The 24,229-nt window shown below is 28.3% G+C and overlaps 1 protein-coding gene across 1 annotated transcript in view; it reads right to left on the bottom strand.

Moving 5' to 3' along the window:
- LOC147066128 (neural-cadherin-like) overlaps positions 1-23,353 on the bottom strand; it is a 549,013-nt gene extending 525,660 nt beyond the window's left edge. The window contains exon 1 of the mRNA XM_085956145.1: positions 23,239-23,353. The gene's annotated coding sequence lies outside the window, so the exon portion shown is untranslated. The remainder of the gene's footprint in view (positions 1-23,238) is intronic.
- Positions 23,354-24,229: the final 876 nt, after the last annotated feature.

Genomic DNA, 24,229 nt, shown 5'->3' with positions numbered 1-24,229 from the left:
AAGGTATCAGATCAAAAGTGTCAGTAACAAAAAGGTTAGTTTTTTGAAGGACAGTATTTTGAGACCCTATGCTTGAAGTATCGGACCGCCCACAAATTGAAAAGATTAAATCATAAAAAGTCTCTAGCTATACAGGAACTAAATTAAAAATCGATGTGTGTACTTATGTACGCGCGTTTGAAGTTATACTTCTTTGGCGTAACAAAACAAAAATAACAAAACAAAAAAACGTATGTAGGAAATACAATAAAAGATATTTAATACAACCAATAAAGTCTTGATTAAAAAGCATAATCAAATTAGATTGATATGTATTAATTAATTATAAACACAGTAATTATTGTTGTATCGTTAAATAAAATTATTATAAATAATTAATCATTTTATACCTATATTATATAATATTATTTCTAATCTATTTCCCATGATGGTATCTCTGAAAATTGTAAACATCATCTGACGTTTACGACGTTAAGTAAGAAAATTTTAATGGCGGACTAGACTCCAGCATTACCATACCGGGAAAAATCACGAGCTCTAAAAATCACTTATTCGCTAATTGCAGATACATGAAATTATATTAATTATTGTGTTTTTATAGCTATTGAATTTATTTTGTATAGTTTTCATATTTTTGTCATCGTTTAACAATTATAAAAGAATTTTCTTAAACAATGGGAAAGAGAAATTTTAAATATGGTATTATTTTCAATAGAAAAACGGAACGAAATATTTATGTCGAGGTGAACCATACGCAGTAACGTCATTTCCACTTCCGTAACGGTTTCCTAATTTCACTAGGTACGTCCCAAAAGAAGTATAACTTCAAAAAGTGTAACAACGTAATAAAAACATGATGAAAAACGTTGTACATTTTTATCTTACCTTTAAATATAATTTAAATAAAACACAGTACGATAATTAAATGCATTTTACTCAAAACCATTGATACGTTTTAACGCTTCTTTTCTACCCTTCTGCAAAATTGGTATTACAATTTTTTATACCTAAACTATAATTATTACTTATGTCACTTTATAAATTATTTTTTTTATTATTTTGTTATTATTGTTAATTATGTTACTATCATAAATAATGTTATGCCAGACGATTGTCCAAATTTCCATTAAATTATTTTGAAATAAAAATGAATATACTTAACTAAATTTATAATATTTAAAGTACCTAGACAAAAATTTATGTGCACACAATAGCCCGAATGAGTAGAATTCATAATAGACATATAAAAAAATGATAATATTTATCCATCCATCATCCCTTATTTTGTATTCTAAACTTATCTTTCGTCCTTATCTCCTTCACGTTTTTCCCATGCAATTAGATTTTAGTATGCTGGAAAATAATGTACATATATTAAACGAATTGAACCTCATGAGGATTGTACCGTAGGCACTCTGATTTTATATTTTATTATTAAATTTGCGCGGAATATATGGAAAATTATAAATGGTTTATTATTTGGAATCGTCGGTGAAACAAGAATAAAGTTCTTTAGAACTTTTGTCCAATATATTATAATTATTATATTATAATCTAACTTCTTTCTATGTTTAACAGATACTTTACTTTTATTTTGAAAACTTACTTTGAAACTAACCTTTAATAATAGTGATCTTATGACAAAATAGCTTATCTGTGACACACAAAACAGTAATCCTACTTAAATTAAAATTACGTAGGTACTTTAATGATACAATAAATTGTCATACGCCAACAAACGAAATGGAAATGGGTCTGGCATGTTGAGTAAAGACAAGATAATCGTTCAAATAAAATCCAGCATTCCAGTGATAGGTATAAAACAGACTTAAATGTCACTTTATTGACGATGTAATTAAGTTTATAGGAAACACATGGCAATGTAATACCATGGTTCAAGAAGAATATAATATAAACTTTAGAGAGGCTTTCATTTAGTAGTACGTCGATACAGATAAAATTATATTCAATTGTCATAATGTACGATTCTTATGAAAATATGTTCACAAGCAAATACTTTAAATGATAAAGTATTTTTTTATATATAAGTATTTTTATTATTGCCCTTTTTTATTATTAACTAAGTACCTACAAAAATTTATTATTATAATTTTGGATTCAATTTATATTCTTTTCTATGTACTTATTTCAATTTATAATATATGTACCTATTCGTAAACACGTCTTGGCAGCAATTACATAACGCTTTTTGTAGCATAATGAACAAAAATGTTAGCTGAATGCATAGATATTTTGTAGTGAAGGAACGGGGGATTTTTAGTGACGCAAATCCCCTACCATACTTAATGGTAATTCTGATTAGAGAATATTCATTAAATACGGTGTTTTTTACTGTTTATAGTTTAAGTTTTATTTTTATATAAAGCGATAAATTAGTAAGATTACATTTTAATATTTAATAAAATTTTCAATAATTTTTCATTTAACAAACTATTTCTTTTATTCAACGAATAATATAATATAATAAAGATTTAAGAATGTAACATTCTTTATGGAACATAAACACTTTGAAAATTTGTCATAGAAATATATAACCACTAAAATATCTAGGAAAGAAAAAAGCGAGATTCGATCTACGCCCTCCGAAACTCGCGCCCATATGCTCTCTACCACTAAGCTATGTATCAAATCTAATTACAACAAAGTTGTCTAGTAGTTTTTTCAAGGCTTACAATTTTTATAATTTTTATTTGTCATTAATGATTTTTTAACTACTTTTGTATTCAGTGCAAAAATTTATTTCTGGTTTGGTAATCTATTGAGTTTTTAGTTTAATAGTTTTTCAGTACCTACATAGTTGAATTATGTATCACAATATATTTCCAAAGTTGCTAATACAAAAGTATTTAAGATTTTAATAACTTATCCCTTTAAAGTGTTTTTACAATGATTCTACCTTAAATAGAAAACGGTTAGGTAGGTTTATTCTTATATTAATAAAATAATCAGTATGTACTTATATATTATTTAATACAATATTATTATTATGTACAATAGATTTAAAAAATATATTTTAAAAACGTAATTATGAAAAACCTCTAAAACACACGTCATATTAAAAAATATGTTGGACTGAGTGAGACTCAAACTCGCGACCTTAACTTTATTCATGATTAATAGATATAAAAACGTCAATAATCAATTTTGATTAGCGTCGGTCATCTGAACAATTTCATCAATTTATTAGTAATGTCATTATCTTAAACGATCGTAACGCAAATTGTCTCCTGATCGATGAAATTTGAAGTAGGTACCGTAAAACGTAGATATATTTAAAAAATCTATATGGATTTTTTTCTAGTTCTGAGGTTTTCAAAATAATATTTTTTCTATAATAAAGAATCTAATATTCTTCAAACTCAATAATCTAAATAATTATAAATATCGTATTTATAATACATATTATAATAATATACGGATTAGTGTGCAAGTTAATATTGTATATCTTTTTTTTATCGAGATTAAGTTATTGCGTAGGCAAATTCTCTTTATATTGTAAAAATAGTTTACACTTATATAGTGTAATATAATGGATAAATAGATAAAAAAAAATCATATAATTATTCTATTTCGTCTTCGTTTTTCAATTGAAATTTTCTAAAACATATTATTTTCTTAATCAAGACACAAGATTTAATAATATCATTATTAAAATACATGAATATTGCATAAGCGTGATTTTTCACAACACATGAAAAAAGAAAAAAAAATGCAAGTTTGTTATTATTATATATTTTGTTAAACGCTATCTAAAACGATAAACATTTATTTTATTAATTATTATTATATGCTATGCGGCCAGTGTTAGTAGTAAAATTTAAATAATCACAAATCCCCAGGCTGTGAGAAAACCACATACTTACATGTATTTATTATAACCTCACCGGGATCGAACACAGAATCTTCGGATGAAAAGCCAGTGCCCTACGCACTGGATTACCACTATAAAAAAAGCACAGTGATTAAAATACGATGCTTATGGGATCAATTCCTTATATTTGCAAATATATATTACGGAAAATTATTACAGTTACATATCTTGTATGGGTACCATTCATTTCAATAAATAAAATATTTTTAAATAAAAGTACGTTGAATCCAAAATTTTGAGAGATCCTGATTTATCTTGAGAGGAAAATGATTCAGAATTAGAAAAGGCGGTGAATATTAACAGAACTTGAAATAACACCTAAAGGCCCACCCACATTGAGGTGCATGTCACGGTGCTTGTTACCTGCTATCACGGGCTGCCGCGACGGGAAAAAGAGTGTAATATCGTTGTTCTTTGTTGTGTTTTAAAATCTTATCAGACTGATGCTCCCATTTTGTAGCACATTTTGAACCTTTAAACGAGTATTGTCAGTTGGCAAAATCTGCCGTAATCATTAAAACAAGGATGAGCGCACTTCATGTTGAACTTTACTGCATCGGCACCTGCATGATTCAATGAACGAGAATTGAATATTTTTATCATATTCCATATGCCAACACTTTTTGTCTGTCACGTCAAACTGACGTTCTTTTTTATTTTTAGCAGTTTGCATTATGTATTTTCTATGAGAATGTTGTCTCTTATCTATTGTCTGCAGGATGTGTTCTATTATCTATGAATGTCATGCCGCATGTATTTTAACGTACGAACGCCGTGAGTTCACGTGATAGTCCACAACAAGCACTTTAATGTGGGTGGGCCTTTAGTCGCCAATTGTTGGGTAATTTCGACTGTGTAACATTCGGTGCAAAAAAAATACAAAAAATAAATAATATGATTCTTAACGTAATTTTCAACGTTTTTCTTAGCTCGTATTCTTATTTGTCCGGTGGTTCTTTGTCCGGTACGAATCTTGCAATCAATTTTTAACTAACTTCTTGACTAGCTTGACATTTTAAACTTTTAGAATATATCAGAACACAATGCCAATGCGTTTGTTTTAATACTTTTAGCCATCTTTAAGTAGAATTGAATTAATTTTCAGTTAATTCTGTTTTATATGAATAGTTATTTCGACACCATTATTGGTTGCTAAGCGGATGGTTCTAGCAACAAAATTATTAATATATACGTGCATTACTATGGAAATCAATATGAAGTGTCAAAATGACATTTCAGTATATTCAGTATTTCTATCAAGTACAATTTTTTTTGATCGTTTAAGCTAGTCAAGTCAAGTTTATATGATTCAACAGAAAATTAAAAAACGATGTACATAAAAAGTTTTGTTTATCTTGTAATTATTATATTATTTTATTGAAAAATGTGTAGAATTTTAAATCTTGTGAATTATTCAGTTGAATTAAAAAAATCTTAACTAAAAGAAATTAAATAATTATCATAATACAAAATTATGAAATTTTCTACACAATATATTAAAATGAAACGAAACTTTATCACGCCCAATAGTTTCCTTATTAAGCTATTCTCTAGCTAAGTGCAAAATTTATTAACAAACTTCCAGTCACAGGAGTCAATGTGCACATATCATCAAAAAAACTTTGGCATCCTTCTATTGTTTCTCATGCAGCTAAACTTCATCGTCGAAATATTAATATACCCACACAACCCGTATCAAGTTTTCAGGATAAAGGAGGGAAGTTTTGATTGTCAGTCGGGCACTACACCACACAATGCCAGTCTATACTACAATAATGCGACCGACTGTGATATTATGCATGCGACCGGAAAATTAAATAACCAATATGCAAATAAACACTGGGGCGAATCTACAGCTCAATTTCAAAAGCCACTTCCAACTATAAATGTGGAACGGAATAAATTTCAAGTAATCGTTCGTCGAGCATTTTTTCCCCCGGAATAAAACTTGTGATTTATGAAATATAAATGCATCCACTAGTTTGAAATTGATACGGTACTTATTTATGGTTTCTGTATCGTGGGTTTTATCTTTTCAGTAGGAAATTGCTGCCACTGGTTTAGTGGTTATTAGGAGCTAGTTTACACGTTTCTATATTCTATACTAGGGTTCTGCAATTTTTTGTGAAAGGTCAATTAATAAATACAATGTTAAGCTCTGAGGACTCCGAAGTGTCCGCCCGTGGATTTTTATTTATGTTATAGTTAGTAGATAAACACATTTTTTATAATTAAAATTTTAAAATAGTTTTAAACGCATTTTACAGCACGAAAAGTACTGGATGGATTTAGCCAGTAATTTATTTAGTAATACATATTATTTTAAATATTGTTACTTTTTATATTTTTCGATTTTTCTTTAAAATCATAATAAATATTATTTAACAACACAATATTTTTACTGTCTACAATTCTCTACAATTCGATGTGAATCTTGGCAATATCACAAAGATATTTTTGTTTTACGAGAAATTATTGCTACTACTTGCTCACTATTATTACTATATCCATACTCTGGGCACATTGAAAAAATCCCATGTGATTTAGCCATACCCAGGATTCAAACCAGAAACTGATGATTTAATAAGCTGATACGCTACCGTTTGCCCATTGCGGTTTATAATTTATATCGAATCAGATTTCGGCTTTGAGACTATACCAAAGCTCACTTAATTAAATATAAATATATATAACTTCTACTTACAAAGATATTTATATTCTATTTTACTCTATTTTATTTTTCAGTAAAAATTAAAAAAAAACTCTTGTCAATATTTGATACAAATAGACACATTATAAATATAATATTACACAATATAGGTACGTAATAAACATGTAAAAATACCTAGTTTATTTTATTAAATTGTTTTAGGTATCAAACAAATTTAAATAAAAATAAATATATGGGTAATTGTAAGAATTTAAAGGATTATAGAGACACAAGACGGCCAATCGGTTACACGTCAGGATCGTGTTTATGTTAATGATCCCGGGTCTGGCAAATTCACATGTTGTTTTTTAATGTGTGTCTAGACTTAATTCCTTGAACTTTTGACTAACATCCATTTCACGTAAAAACAAAAATCTGCTAATACAACCTTTCATATATGGAAGCCTATAAGATCTTCTTAGGATCGAGCATGGTAATAATATATTAAATGAAGGTGTCCCTCGAAAAGGGGTCTATATGAAATAGATAACCAAATTTTACAGGAGAGAGGAAACACTGAAATAAATAAATAACACGAATTACAGTATTGTATGGTTATATTTTTAATCATTGGCATTAATTGCCTTTGAAATCATAGGTGGGTGCTATAAATGACTGAAATTCTTGTTGTTTATGTTGTTTTCTTTTCTCCTGTATAATTTAGTTTTTACATAATATACACCCTTTTTTGAGGGACACCATCATATATTCTACTTAAGACGATATTCACGTAACAGTTTATTGATTATTTAAAAAAAAACGTATATTAAATAATCAGAAAATTACATTCAATTCAATACTTACCGTTCTGTCAGTACATATCGGTTGCATGCTTTATCCCCCCCGTCTCCTTAAATAGGTAGGTAAGATCTAATTTTAATTGGCTTCATTCATGGTAAAAATATTTACAATCCAATTATTTTATATATACATAACTTGGGTAAAATTCCGTTGCTGAAAATGCCAGCATTTCCACAAGTTGAATATCTTTAGGCTGGAAATATTACGGCCCACTACTTGTACAATCTTCCATGTATCATATTTTTTTGACAACGGAAGAGATTTTGCCACTCAAGAAAAAAAACGTTTCCCTTGCGACTTTCATACTTCTAAAAAGTATTCCGTCTCTTAACAAAAAAAATTCTACCCCAAAATCATTTTTCCTAGAAAAACACTTCTTGTTAACCGTTTTGTAGTAAAAGATTTTTATACATATTACGATACGTTATATTATTAATCGCAGTTTTTATTTAATTTTTAAATAGATACAATATAATAAAAAATACTGAATAAAAAATTAGATTATAATTCTGAAAACACTTTTTTCTTTCAAAAAAATCTTTTTTTTTTAATAAAGTAAGCAGGAATCAAAACTGCATCTCTCGAACCCCTATTACTAATAATACAATCAATAGGCGTATATATCATCAAACTCTAATAATAAATCGTTAAATAATAATCAATAAATACGAGTACTACATTAAAGAGATCTAAAATCATCTTATATTCTTATAAATATTTCATGTGTTTTATTATTTTAATTTAAATTACATCGATTTGAGAGGAAACATTTTTTTAATTACTTGCTATTAATACTAGTATTTGCAGAAAAAAACGTTACTATCAACCTCTTCTTCTACTTCCTAATATCTTACTTGAAGCCGGGTAATATCAAGACTAAGTATTTCCCTTAAGCTGTAGCTGTTCTAAATAATGACTGTATACTTTATTACAAATGAACCCTTTTGGATCTTTTTTAGCGCTTAAGCATTTGTCTTTTACCGGAATTTCTCCTTCGCTTAATTTTTCTTCGAATGATCAGTTACGATAATTTATAATAGCCGCTTTTCATAATATGCCAATATACGAGTAGATATACATTTAATGACGTCGAGTTTTGAATTAACTATTTAAGATATCGATTTTTATTAAATACTAACGTCCAATTAAAGTTAGTTTCAAAGTCAGCCGCTTCCATTTTTAATTTTTTTTTTCGCTTGTAGATCGCATTTTTCCATCGTATGTATTAATGATATATTAAATGAAGTTTCATTTTTAAATAATATAGTATTAAGCCCAGGGTTCGAAATAAACTGGAGCGCACCAGAGCGCCGTTCCGGTTGTTGAAATCCCAAAACTATCGTTCCATCTCATTGAAAAATTATTTGACCATCTGAGCTAGATAGGCAATATAGCAAGAAATCGAACACATTTATTTTTATAAAATATACATTAAATTATATAACTATGTAAATATTTTCTGAAAATTATTTAGTGCTACGGTTCGTAAAATTTACCATTTCCAGCGCTGAAAACCGAAGATGGATTGTAAAGTCGGTTAGATATATTCATTAGCAGCCCATTTTTTATATTTCTCGACAACTTTAAATATGACCGTTTATTAATTTTAATGACTCTTAGTACCTTATATTTAGCTATTAAAATGATGACCTACCTAACATGTTCGCGAAAATAACATATTTCATTAACAATCCTTGATAATATTGTGCTTGACAATTTTTCGCTATTATGTCAAAATTACGGGATATGGAGGTAACCGACTTTGACAAGAATAGTCGGAATTACATTTTTAGCAATGTTTGAAATTGGATATCGTGAGAAAAAAAGGAGAATGAACTGGCGAGTGTCACTGAGGTAAGTATTTGGAGCAATGGATTACCATGGACATCCAAAATTTGAATATAATTGATAATTGTATTAGTAACATTTTCTTCGTGGCACAACAACCCTTTGTAGGCCTACATTCAGATCTTTTCAAAGCTGCTTTCATTGAGCTTAGGACACGCGAGGTCCTTAAATCTAACTCTACACTATCGTTTCATCTTGTACAATGTCTACCAGATCTTCGTTTAGCCTGAATGACAGTTTCATTGTCATGCATTATTCGTTTACTTTATGTACTATTATATCCTAACTATAAAAAGTGATCCAATTCGATGGACTATAATTATTAATACCACGTAGCATATGTACTCCGATCAAATGACCGTAAAACTCTTTCCATGCTTTTGGTCACAGACCAGGTGTCTGAGCCGTACGTGACTATTAATTGGTTTTATTAATATTTTATATAAGACGAATTTAGAGTGTCATATTTTGCATCGCCATTATGCTGGCGCTCCATTTACAGTCTTCGGACTTTTTTTTCGCGTGGAGCACCCCAGGTCTGCGGACTTTTTAATTAATCCGCAGACCAGGCTCGTTGGATTTCAAACATGTTTGATATTTTACCTCCGAGTTGCCAGACTTCATCCGTTGATCGCAATGCAAATTCGATTTGACATTAATACGCAATCATTCGGACCGCAAAAAAATCTGTAATTGTTTTAAACATTTTCATTGATTTATTTGTTAATTTACACATTATAAAATGAGAGATTTACCAATTATTTTTTTATTTGTATTTATGAAATTCATAAAAGAAAACGTAAATCTTGTATTGTTTTCACTGCTATATTATTTTACGCAAGTCTACATATAAATAACACAAAATTATAGGGTTATCAGAAGACATTACGATAATCGCAATTTTTTACTTTTGACAGCTTGACTTTTTTATCCGTTCATTGATCAGTAGCAGGGCATAGACAAATCGGACGATTTATTGTCCTCGGACTTTTGGCTCGCCAATGGAGCGCTGGCATTAGACCGAAGCGATATTATTTTGTTACTTAGCATAGTTCTTCTTTTAATTTCAATTTATAGACTACTACTCTGACTATTAATAGAATACACAGGTATACAAAATTCATGAACCTCTCAAAGCGCCCTTGTACGCACTGAAAGTATCACAAGGTGTTTGTTATTATTAACATGCCACTTCAGTAATATTTTCTTTATTTTTTATGAATATGTAGGTAAGTACCTAATATTTTTTCTACTATTTATTGTACTAATAATAAATAATTACATTTATTTTATAAATCTAAAAATAATATTTATGATGAATAAATTATCCAATATATTATTTATTATTCAATCATTTTTTAAGATATCTTAGGCAGAAGTTTATTTTGTCATCATTCTCAACCCAAGTGAAGATGTCTATTGAAAAATGTTTATTTTTTCGTGAGAGAGGTATTTCTCGCTACCCGAATATAATATATTATCTTCTATTGTGGGCTTCTTTCATTTATCTGAGGCTGGGTATAGATCCGTCGTTGCTTTAATAAATTATATGCTTAACACAATCACTGCTGACCTGTTAATTAATATTTAACTACCACTTTTAAATATCATGTTAATTATATCTAATGTCCAGGTAATGCAAACGCGCCAGTCGCGTTGTTAGCACTAAACGAGTTAAAAAATTGTTATTCATTTTTGCAGTAGGTGGTTGAGTAGGCAACAATTACGTAATATATATCCAATTATTACAACCGTGTCCTTCTCAAAGACACTTATAACCGTCAATATTTCTGAAAACTATGTATTTTCAATAAAAAGGGTTACGAAACTAATTTTTCACTCCAAGAATAATTCACAAGATTTGTGAATATAACATTTATTTGTTGAACATACATAATTTGAAACCACGTCATATTATATTATTATAAACCCACTTGAATATATCGACGTTAGAGAGCCTTCTAGTAAATATATTGCCATAATTACATGACACGTACAATTATTACTCAATTGGTAAAGTATATTCACGTGAAATCAGCGGATGCGGATTCGAGTCCCACTAGACGTAATATTTTTTTAAATAGATTTTTTTTAAAGATTTGTATCTGACTTGTTTTAAAATTATATATAATATTATATAAATAAAAGCTTACAATATTTATTCTTTTCATTTATGCAGTATTCAATAATAGTTTGATATTAATTTGTAGCCATTTTCTTAACGAAATTTGAGAAACCATAAGCATTTTTTTCTATGAAGAATGACATATGAACCGATAATTTCATAATGCATAAGAACAAAAAGTTAATCAGTGAAAAAATTGAGTTTGCCTGCCACTCGGCCTAATATTTTTCTAATATGGAGGTAACTTTATTTCCGAGATTTTTTTTACAAGTTGTTACATTAATATACCAATTAGTTACGATTATAACGATTTCACAGATAATTTTAATATCAAAATATATGTATAAAATGTTTTAAATATATTTAAATAACTGAGTAATGTGATATATAATAATTGTAAATTATTTTATGTTAATAATCTGACAACGAGGTTTTGTGTATGGTTTTCAAGAAAACTTTTACAGTTGAATTCAGAGCGGAAAACACGTTGGTATACAATACATTTATCTGGTTCTCTCATGCTGGGAGCCACGGTAACATCATGTTTCTTTCAACCCCGCCTTTCTCTTATTCCATTTGCTAAGGAACATGACGGTAGAATACTTAGGACGCTTTTTGAGTTCAAGGAAATGCTTACACGTAAAATTAAATAATATGGTGGGTCATTTTTCATTTAAGTTTACCGTACGTACGGCCATACTTAAGACTTAAATAAAATTATTGCATGTACCTACCGTAATAAAACACACTTTCTTGTAATGGTATTACGTGTGACTTTATTATTTTATTGAACCTTGGCTGGAAGGCTGGTTATAAATATTTTTAAGCAAATTTTATGAAAAGAGTATATTATAAGTGTCTATTTATCTTTGTAAATGTCACATACTTTCAAATTACTACAACATCCGATTCAGTCCTTTATTTTACATATTATTATTATAATATATTATGCACAAATATTTTTTAGGAGTACCTATTTAGTAAATTATGACATTTAACTTAAGTCATATTATGGTACGAGGGTGGGTCAATAATTCCTTAGAAAAAAGCATTAAAACAGTTTTTATTTTTGTATTTTTTTTTTATTTCTCAACATAATCTCCTTGGAGCTCAATACACTTGGTTAGACGTTTCTCAATTTTTTTTAAACTGTCAGAAAAATAAGTTTTCGGAAGGGCCTCAAAATAAGCATTTGTCCGATCGATGACTTTTTCATTTGAAAAAAAACGTTGTCCACTTAGCCATTTTTTTAAGTTTGGGAAAAGGAAAAAGTCACTGGGGGCTAAATCTGGCGAATACGGTGGGTGGTCGACCAATTCGAACTTCAATCCTTCAATTTTAGCCATTGATCGTAAACATGTGTGAACACGGGCATTGTCCTGATGAAAGAGGATTTTTTTCCTGTTTAAATGAGGCCGTTTTTCTTCAATTTTGTTTTTTAGCTGGTCCAATAAAGATGCATAATAATCCCCTGTTATTGTTTTTCCTTTTTCCAAATAGTCAACGAAAATAATTCCACGTGCATCCTAAAATACAGTAGCCATAACCTTACCAGCTGATTTTACGGTTTTCGCCTTCTTTGGACATGTTTCGCCTTTCGCAATCCACTGCTTTGACTGTTCTTTCGTCTCGGGAGTATAGTGGTGTATCCATGTTTCATCTACAGTCACAAAGCGACGAAAAAATTCATCCGGATTACGTTGCATGAGCGACAACAGGGCTTTAGAGGCCACCACTCTATTGCGTTTATTGTCGACTGTGAGCAAACGCGGCACCCATCTTGCAGAAATTTTTTTCATGCCCAATTTGTCATGTAAAATAGAAATGACGCTACCTTTTGAGATCCCTGTAACCTCAATTATCTCACTCAAATTTAATCTTCGGTCACTTAACACCATATCGTGGATTTTATTGATCATTTCTGGTGTAGTCACCTCTACAGGACGTCCTGAGCGTGGTTCATCCTTTGTTGATGTACGACCACGTTTAAAATCATTTAACCAGTTATAAATAGTTGCAAGTGAAGGAGCAGATATGCCGTGAACTAAATCCAACTCATTTTTTATTTCCTTTGCTGTTAACCCTTTTATATTAAAATGTTTAATAACAGCTCTAAACTCAATTTTCTCCATTTTCCATTTTTCCATTTTCCACAAGCAATTTTTTTTTAAATGTACGAGAAACACACAACAACCCGACCAATCTGATTGAAACTTCGCAGCATACTGAATCGGTAGTGCCGCTGCATGAAAACAAACCGCTTACAGTACTAGTCGCGCCACCTGTCGGCTTTTCTAAGGAATTATTGACCCACCCTCGTATATAAAACTGTATACATAAATTAGGTAACTAGATAATGTACATAATATGGTAGATATATAATATTTTAAGTAAAATAAATATATTTTTATATAAGTAACTTAAAAACACCTCAGATACCCCACCACAAAAAAATCATAATTCAAAAATATAACCGGTATCGCGCCAACTGTGCATTAACCAATTATGCTACGAACCACTTATCTAATTGCAACAATTTAAACTGGTAGGTCATATATAAAAATGCTTATCAAATTGCGTTATTATTGACAATCGTTTTTTTGTATTAAATCAATGTTATGTATAATAGTATATTATTCTCAATTAGTTGAATAAAAGAAATGGTTTATTAAATATATTTTTAATTCATTTTACACAGATAATTACATAATATATTAAAAATAGTTTTTTTAATGTAATGTGATGCTGTTAATGATGATGAAATAAACAACTTTTAATAATATTATATATGTAATATATCGTCAAAAAATCTCAAAAAAATTAAATTTTAACAAATTTTGTTCGTGGAAATTAAAAAAAAATATTGAACCAACATTTTAATCCACGTTATTGGTTATAACCTATGTAAATAATGTCAAATACAAAAAAATGCATATCAACCTCCACCTCAACGAGAGTTATAGACAAGTTAATCACACCCTACCGTAAAGGTAATCTAATGTATTATGCCTTAGCTTATTTTTTTCATTTATGGAGATGGGGGTGGGTATTTTGTTATGTACACAGGATTAGTGTTATATGTTTTCATTATACTTATTAATTCATTTAAAAAACTTAATACTATAATTTGATTATTTTTATAATTAAATATAACATAATACATGTAATGACATTGTATTCTAGTATTAAACATTATAAAGATTTTCGTTGAAATTTAACAAATTTCATTACAAAGGTTTGTATTATATTACTTTCTACAAATTTAAAAAAAATCTTAATCACATTTAATCAGTATTTATTAAAATCTACTTTAGCGTAGATCTTCTGAAAAATAAAGATATTTATTTAATTACCAAGCTCACATAATAAACAAACATTAAAATACAGAAATTTGAAAGCTTTAGAAACATACCCATAAAAATCATGGTCTGAATAGAATACATACAGATTTTATTCTCTTGCCGATAATATGTTTATATTTTAAAAATATAATATATGCATAATTTTGAGATCTTATAAAATAATATATTTTTAATAAAAAAAATATTACGGTCTACTCTTGTACCTAGCTTATAAAATATATTATATAATTTTTGGTACTTGTATGTATGTATACCATTGCAGATTTAAATTAATTGGATACATCGACATAGAAATTATTATGGACAACAGAGAACAATATTTCATAAATTCTGTTCGCTATGTTAAGTGCTACTCATACAATTTTATAAAATAATAGGTTATTCGGTTAAATTTTAAATCCACGTAAGCACTAAACAAAATTAATATGTGGTTATTAAATTGAGTATATTTTTATACAAATTAATTAATGTGGTATTTAAATATTTTACAAACTAATTTATGTTCTGGGATTTTTTTATTATATTAGTATAATGGTAAACATCAGAGCTTATTTTTTATTTCTGGTAAAATACAACAAGAGTAAACTAAGAGTTTGATTATGATATCGAATAATAAAATCCTGAGCTTACCCAGAATTCTTGTAACACAATGTTGCGTGAATTTATAGAAGCATAGTTTTTACACTGAAAATGTAACCAAGCTTGAAAATAATGTAATGCGATTTTTTCAAGGATTTGTTTTTTTTCTTTTAGGAAAATTCCAAGCAAGACTATGAATATACAATGCCATATAAAACCCAAAAAGTTTCTACTGTCAAACCTTTATGCCTACTGTGACCATTTTGTGTACTCACGTAAAATTTCTGACAAAGCGGATGGTACCTAAGATTTTTACCATTATAGAATATTTTACTTACTTACTTAACGAAAGGTTTTCAATAAAAATGTTCTCGTGTGTCATCAAAAATATGGTGACAAAACGGTGTTTCTAAAGAAAGCAAATATTTTTTTATTATTTAATTATCTTGAAAACTCATTATATTACAAACTATCCTATTATTATGAATAAAGAATTCCTTTAAAAAAACAACCTTTGTATATAAAAACCAAAAGGTGACAGTGACATGAGTGAATTTTAAGAAAATAAAATCTATGTTGTAATTATTGTAAATGTACCTATTTAAGTAAATTTATCAGACCTAAAACACTATTATTTAATTAATTAATTAATTGAGATAACATTTATTTTGTTGATTTTTATTTTATGACAACATAAGTAGTTAAATAATATATATTATAATTTACATTTATTAAGACTACTCTTGACTACTCTTGATAATACTTTAAAAACTGATATAAATATATTGTATCAAATAAGAATTTATTAAATTATTTATAATTTTAAATAGAAATAGTTTTCTTATTTTTTTTATTAATGCACATAAGTATATTAATAGGTTATTAAAAACTAGATTTTTATATAATAAAAGTGGTTTAAAAATAGTATAAGTATTTAAAATATTCGCTATGTACATTTACAAAACTATTGTACAAATCATAGATTAGTACAACAAAAGTATTTTTCTTTCTAGTGCAAAGCGTATGAACTCATAAAGTCTAAAATAAAACGAAAACTAGCTGTCAGCAAAAGCTAAATGTAAATAATATTATATTATAATATGTTAAACACCGTACATATCCGTCCAGTACAATTTGAATACGTGGTCCACTAATCATAAATGAAATAATAAATGTTATAATTGTTATTAATTTAATTCTAATTAACTTAGTCTAAAATACAATATTATTAATACCACATCTGCTGACATACTCTAATGAAAGGTAGATTATAATAATGTTTCACAAGGTAATATATTATTATTATTATTTCATGAAATTATGTTTTAGCAAAAGTAATAAATTGGTATCCAATAAATTATATTTCATTGCACGTTTCGTAGTTACATCACTATGTGGCACTGGTAACTATAACACACCACAATCCACATTAAAGCATAAGTTTTCGACGATTGCATTTCAATTTAAGTTTTATGATTTAAACGTCTTTGTATGTAGCAAGTTTCAATATCAAAGTTTCTTTCATGTCTTGCCGTTATAAAAGGAACATTTTCATTATAACTTATCCACGTGGAATGGATTTTATTATATCAATCCATGTGAGCGAGTGTTTAGCCTGGAGTGATTTAAATTAAATTATACTGTACGGAAAAATGAAAGACTTTTTTGTCTTTGCTCAATTTTCCGTATTATCAACGCAACTCTTTTTAACAGGGCTGTTTGTAGATCCACTCGCTTCAACAAGTTTAATGTCATCACGGCATAAACGAAGTCTTTTATTCGTTTTTATTTATACAGGCTTTGACGGTAAAACGTCAAAATTATTGTCTGTTTTCTAACAAATTATTCAAAAAGTTTTTCATTTCCAGAAACATAATACATATTATATAATTTGCAATAACGACCATTATGAAATATTTTTTGAAATTAAATCAGCACTTCAAAGTACCTAGGTACTATTTACATCCATTGTTATAGAATATAGGAAAACACAAAATTATTCATATTTTTTATATACTTATATTTATACTTGACTTGAAACAGGGCGACTGCCGTTAAAATACTTTGGTCAGGGCTCTAGAGTAAGGCGATTTTGAATTATGAATACCTGTTTTCGAATAGGGGTTTTTATTTTTAATATAAAATATACAGACAGTAAGTATAATTATTGGGAATGTAGCCGACTTGGTTTTGGCCTCATGAAGGATTAAGTTCAAATTGGCACAGTTAATCGGGAAAGTAACGGTCTTTTCAGTAACACTTTTGGTACCTAGGTGAATGTTTAATTGTTAAAACTATTTTGTACAAAATATAAAATTAAACTTATTAACTTAAAGTTTTGCGGCTAACTCTGTCATCAATAATAATTTTATGCTGGTTCTGGCTAATTTTGGACGGTAGGTACCCTAAATATACGTTTCACTACATAATATGTGCCAAGCAACGTTTTTAATAATTATAAAATTAGATATTGTCTCAATATGTCGACAGGACCCCTTTTTATATTTACAGTTGTGAAATCCGACTAAGTACTCAAATACAATTTATGAACCAATCAAGAACACTGCTATTAATGAACTTGAAGTACTTACATGGATTTATTTTTTGAATTGTGATAAAATGCATTGTCACCCCATTATTACGCGCTGTTTATTAAATTTTAAATTTCTACTCAGTAAATAGGCAAAGTAGCCTTTGAAAGTTATAGATAGATATAGAACCCAGGTGAAGTTAATATAAGGTTATTCATAATAAAGATCATCCCCCGTGTGTAAGCCTACTTAATTATTTAACTACCAATCGAAAATTCCTCAGTTAGAATCTAATCTGCGTCAAGAATACTTTCATATTATGTTGATTCTTTGAAATAATAAACATGTGTATATGGACACAGAACATGGTTGTATGGCATTGGCGGGTCTATGAGTAGGGTCACGTTTACCTATTGTCATTTTATTGAGAATAATAGCTGAATACCAATCATTTTATAATAATTGTATTGAAACACGTGGACACTTTTATTTTATAATAATATATTTTTTTGGCGCCAGTTAGTAAAAAGGATTTTATAATTGATTATATTATTATTTATAGAAATATAGTAGTTTAAGATAAAGTGGAACGGTGTAATAACAGTTTTTTTTTGTTTATACATTAAGTACATATATGCGAATTGACCAGGTGTTTTCAATGAAAAAATGCTTACTCTCATGGTATTTATTTTTGACTGCCTCACTGATTACTTGCACATCATTAAGGATTGGGCATGGTTCCAAACTATTCCACTAAACAAGATACTAGAGTACTATTTTCCTTCTTGTATATCACATAATATTATGTGTGTGTGTAAGAGAGGGGCGTGGAAATTTAAACATTAAAAAACTTGCAATACCTACTTGAAATTTATTTACTGAAAAAGTTTATGTTTAATAGAATTAAATTTCACAATAGTATTGATAATAAATACTTAGTAAGTATTACTACACGTGCCCTCGTTTGTAGAGTCTCCTTTGGACAGAGAATAAACGAGCTTAAGCTGTTACTGAGGCTAAGAATAGGTCACACAATGGGTAAAAGATTTGATGTCCTCGTGGGAAGAAGCGATTTACAGCTTTACGATGAATGTGATGTTTTGATGAACATTGTACAATGCCACAAATATGAATGACAGAGTACAGCTGCGAATTGCGGATATCTTTGAGAATGTTGACGAATTGAAAGATGCCCTGGCGGTGAAGATCTTGGCAAAATTATTAAGTTTTTTAACAGAATTAGAGGACCTAATTGGCGGATCTCCTTCTAGAAGAGATGAGGCAATATGACAGCTAGTCGCAGTCAAAGCCTCGGTAAATTCGTAAAAAACTACTACTAAAATTATAAAACTTAATTTACAAATTTGTGATGAATGTTATATATTAATCTTATACCCTATTGCCGAATTCTGTTATTTCCTACATATTATATTATTATATCATATTTTGTTTGTGAGTAAACCATCTTCATTGAAAAAATGGTTAAATATTTAAATAAAAAAATACCGTAGGTATCTATTTATAAGTCAAATTGCATTTTTGCCATTGCGTGAATGTTAAATATAGCGACATTAAATTACATGAGCAATAAAATACCAAGTCACTTATCTTGCTCGATCGCAATATTATTTCTTTTATCTTTCACACGTACGCGCCACGCCCCTGCGGTTTGTATTTGAGTTCGTTGATTACGGAACGCACTGGACGTATTTGATTTATTTTAATGAGATTTATTTCACGTTTAATGATACCAACAGCCGAAATAACGGAGTACATCACGTGAGATATATATTATAAAAAGGGGTTTTAAATTTTTTTTAAACCTGCTTGTGCTAAATATTGCTATGTATCTCATGAAAAAGTACCCATCTAGATATTTCACTGAATTTTGAGGTGGAATTATGAAAAATCGTAACTCACGATGTCAAGAATATAAGTAGCCGGAATTTATTTTCAAACGTAATAAAAATAGGTGATCTAGACCAAAATATCTTGATTCGAATATTAGCCATAAAGATAACCAGTCGCGTACACTCTCAATACGCTATTGCCGGATACCGCGTTATCGAATTATTTCTTCGCTTACCTTCTTAATATATAATATTATGAAGTGTAGGGTTTTTTTTATATTTTACAAACGAAATATTTTTTTTTCGACATACAGATTCCCATTACCTACGTAATTTTACATGTGAATATTTAAAAGCATGATATATAAGACTAATAACAACGTTTACAGGCGGCATTGTCCATTGTATGTTTATTGATAATTATTAATAAAATACTGAAATAAATATCTAATTATTATAAATTTCACGAACCAAGTACCTTTTACAAGTTCTCAAAAATATTATATTAATATTATTGATATAATTCATTCATATATATAGGCAGATTTATGTACTAAATTATCGATGCACCTATGCATTATTTGAATATCATACGTATTGTCAATATCAATAAAATGCTATAATATAAAAATACGAACAATCATTGTTAACCCATTCTTTTTGTAAAAACAAAAAAAAAAACATAATATTATTATACGCGTGATGTGTTTCATAAAAATTGTATATTTATTATAATTTCATTAAGATTAAAGCAGTATAATAAATAATGATACATAATTAATATTATTTCATTGATTTATTACTGTAGTTATCGAAATGATTTCATTGATTGGTAGCTAATACTTAAATATGTATTGTTATTCATAGGAATTCAAAATATTTGACAATGATTTGAACATCCATAGTAATATACTTTGTAACAAGAATAATTCAAAGACATTACATGGGTACCCTAGCTACCTTTTTCGCATTTCAAAAAGTTATGAGCGTTTTTTTGAATATTTTTCTTTGAAACGTTCTTTGTTTCTTTTTCAGAAAGACCATAAAAATGATAACCCTTATTAGAATTAACTCAATTTAAAATACATTTTACGCGAAAAGAGAAAAGAGATAAATGTATAAAGGCAATAAATCTGAAAAACCGTTTAGGTCAGAAGGGCGTTCATTATTAACATAAAAGTATCCTTTTCGTAAATTATTTTACATTTAAATCTAATACAATTCACGTTTGTGAATTGTAAAAAGCCCATAAATAAGCTTTAGCATAATATTTTAAGGTGAATGGAAACTAGTTTTTTGTCGCGTGAATTATTTATTACCTATTACGACAAATGTAGCCGAAATTTTATTTTGAAACCATAAAATTTACCCTAAGAGAATTATAACAGGGTATACATTTTCTTCAGTTTTATTTAATTTTATCACAAAATTTGGTGTAACAATTTAATATTACTAACTATACGTTTTTTATGTAATGTATTTCCTTAGTGTACTTAAAATAACCCGAAAACCATTCAACGTATGATAACATTAATAGAAAAGCCTGGGTCCTAAAATGTGTGAAAAATAAAATGTATATAAAAAACTAAAAGATAAATAAACAAACAATATCAAAATAGTCCCCCACCCATAGTTTGGAGCTATTGACTCAACAAGTCACTGAAATAGCTTCATATTTTATTATTACTTTTCCCCAATAAAATTGTAACTTGACATTACAATGCAGTGCAATTTATTAGATTGTATGCAATTTAGTAGTATATAGTTAAGTAGCAAAATAGATTTCCATTTAGTTTTACTAACCCATAAAGATTGATGAAATTTGTCGAGAGACCAAAATTACCTAAGTAATTGTAATTTTTATAAAGTTACACTTTTTACCTGACAGCTAATAAAAGGTTATTGAAAATTAAGCACTTTGGTATACTCATAATATAATAAACTATTAATTTTATTCAACGAATAATTCACAAGATTTAATAATATAATATTCCTTATTGCATATGCACAAATGAGAGCAGATAGGCGTGAATCCGGGAGGCGTGAGTTCGAATCCCACTGGATGTCGTATTAAAATAGCTAATGGTATGGATAAATATTTTAGTTTAAATATAATATAAAATATAATATAAAAAGTTTCACACAGTTTGTTTACTTCAAAAGCGAGTAGATTCTGTAGTATTGTATCCCACGAGTTCAAACCAATGAGCAAATATATATTCGAAGAAAAACGGATTATAATAAATAAAATGTTTTTTCTACAGGTACCATACCTGACCTTAAATACAATCTGTCTCGCCTGAATAAAAATTGTCGCGAAACTTTGAAATATGCAGGTTACCCTTTTCCCAGGATCAAAAAAACCTCTACTCGTTGAAGGATAAGCATTTTATATTAACATCGCAATTGAAAATTCTTTTATGGGTCTCTCAAGTAACATTATTGGGTGTGTGCTGGCTCACATGTCACCGGTTCAGCGCTACTTCAAAGGCTTACAAACAGCCAACCTTTGCATGAAGTAATGGAAACAGTACGATATCTGTTCAAGAGAGATTTATTTTTTAAATATTCTAGTGTGCCTCTGTCATCACAAACGTGTAGAATTTTTCGCGTTTTTATGGTTTTATTGTTTAGCATTTTTTGTCAAAGGCATTTTATTTTGGGGGTTATATTATTCTGACTAGCATGTTGTTATCATATTTCTTCATTGAACGTACTCGGAGAGATATAGACTTTTTATAACCGTATTGATGGGAAAATATTATATGATGGTTTTTCGTACAAAATAACAAAAATGACTATAAGAATATTATTATCACCTAATCATTATACAGTTAATTTTATTTCATTAGACCATATCCGATCTAAATAAGATCATATAGGCCTTTACAGAGTAGAAGTGTGTATCAACAGATTTCAGTTTTTACGAGAAATGGGTGTTAGCAACTTATTCAATATATTAGGTCTATTTTCTGACTCTAAACGAAAATTAAAAACAAAATGTGTATTTGTCAAACCCTGAATTCAAACCTGGGACCCAATTCATATTATGCCGACGCACAGACCGTTTGGCCATAATGGGCATATAGTGATACTATTACTATTTTTAAAATATTAGAAACCAATCATATATTTATTTATTTCAGATAAATAATATGAGTAGGTAACTACTTAATTGCATTAAAAATATGCTTTATAATATGTATGTTCTTTTTTAATAATTATATCTATCGTCCGTGACAAAATTCATTATATGAGCTAAAGAAGATAGAAGATGAAACAAAATGAGAGTGATTAATAAATCAATATAATATGTATATGTAACCCAAGCTAATTTTGTAGTTGAAGATAATATACCTGTATATCTGGGTTTTACGTCCCATATAAAGATAATAATATATAACTATATAAAATAAATTTTAATTTAAAACTTTAAACAAAACATACAAGCAAAAGATTGTTTTAATTTAACATCAAGATTCCTTACTAGTATTTTAAATTTTTATTTCACACAGTTTCTTATAATTTATTATAACTTACATGCCTTAGGAGTATCCAGTTAATCACTAAAGTATTATTTTCTTAACAAGTTGTATTTTAATTAACAGCAAAGTTATTCACATTTATTTAAGAGTATTTTGAAAGTATATTAAGAGTATGTTAAAGTAAGATTTATATAATATATTATTTATTATTATATACCAATTTAAAAATGAATGTATCTTATACTGAGTGTATAATATTATGTATTGTTTTTTTTCTTCACAAAAACACCTTTTTTTATTCACTTAATACTGAAGTTGGTATAGTTTCAATCCATGTCTTTAGAATTGTTTATAAATACAATTATTTGAAGATTATTTTAAGTATATATTTTATCAAATGTCCCCATTACGAACACAAACTGTGGCCAACATAACCATGTTCAAAGACGTGAATAAACATCATGAAGCTTTAATAAAAAGTGTGTTGGTTTTCAGTATACGCACTCCTGAAAATCAGGCTCATTCGGCGAAAGCTGCCGCGATACTGACTGGCAGAGCGGCGAACGACTGGTAGCGACTGTTGAAACGAAATAAAAGCTCTTTACGCGCCTGAAACGAACTCAAACCCAACACCACGGATGCCCAGTGGTACTTCTAAATTACAATTCATTATATGATATTAAAATTATTATCGTTTATTATTTTAACTAAATTAGCATTTATTGATAAACGACATAGGAACTTTTTTTTAATTATCTTTTTTTCTAAATACCTACTACGCTAATTTATACATTATTACACACAAGTAAGCTATTGTAAAGATTTTTTGTTGTATAATTATTTCCGTATTTTTATAATACTATAATATGGCTTTACGAATATTCGTCGTGAAAATCGAGTGAGAAACTAATTTTATAAATTTATAAAATGAATAATAAATACTTCATTATAAATAAGAAGTAAAGTGAAACTTGATATTTAGAAATAATAGAAATGGTTTCAGGTCAATTATAGACTACAACCAAAACTCTGTAATCAAGAGATCT

This window comes from Rhyacophila brunnea, unplaced genomic scaffold, assembly GCF_057557595.1.
Source record: "Rhyacophila brunnea isolate RB1 unplaced genomic scaffold, BYU_Rbru_1.0 scaffold_5, whole genome shotgun sequence".
Classification (NCBI taxonomy): Eukaryota; Metazoa; Arthropoda; class Insecta; order Trichoptera; family Rhyacophilidae; genus Rhyacophila; species Rhyacophila brunnea.
The sequence above is the reverse complement of the archived record's forward strand: the minus strand, read 5'-3'. Positions and strand labels throughout refer to the sequence as shown.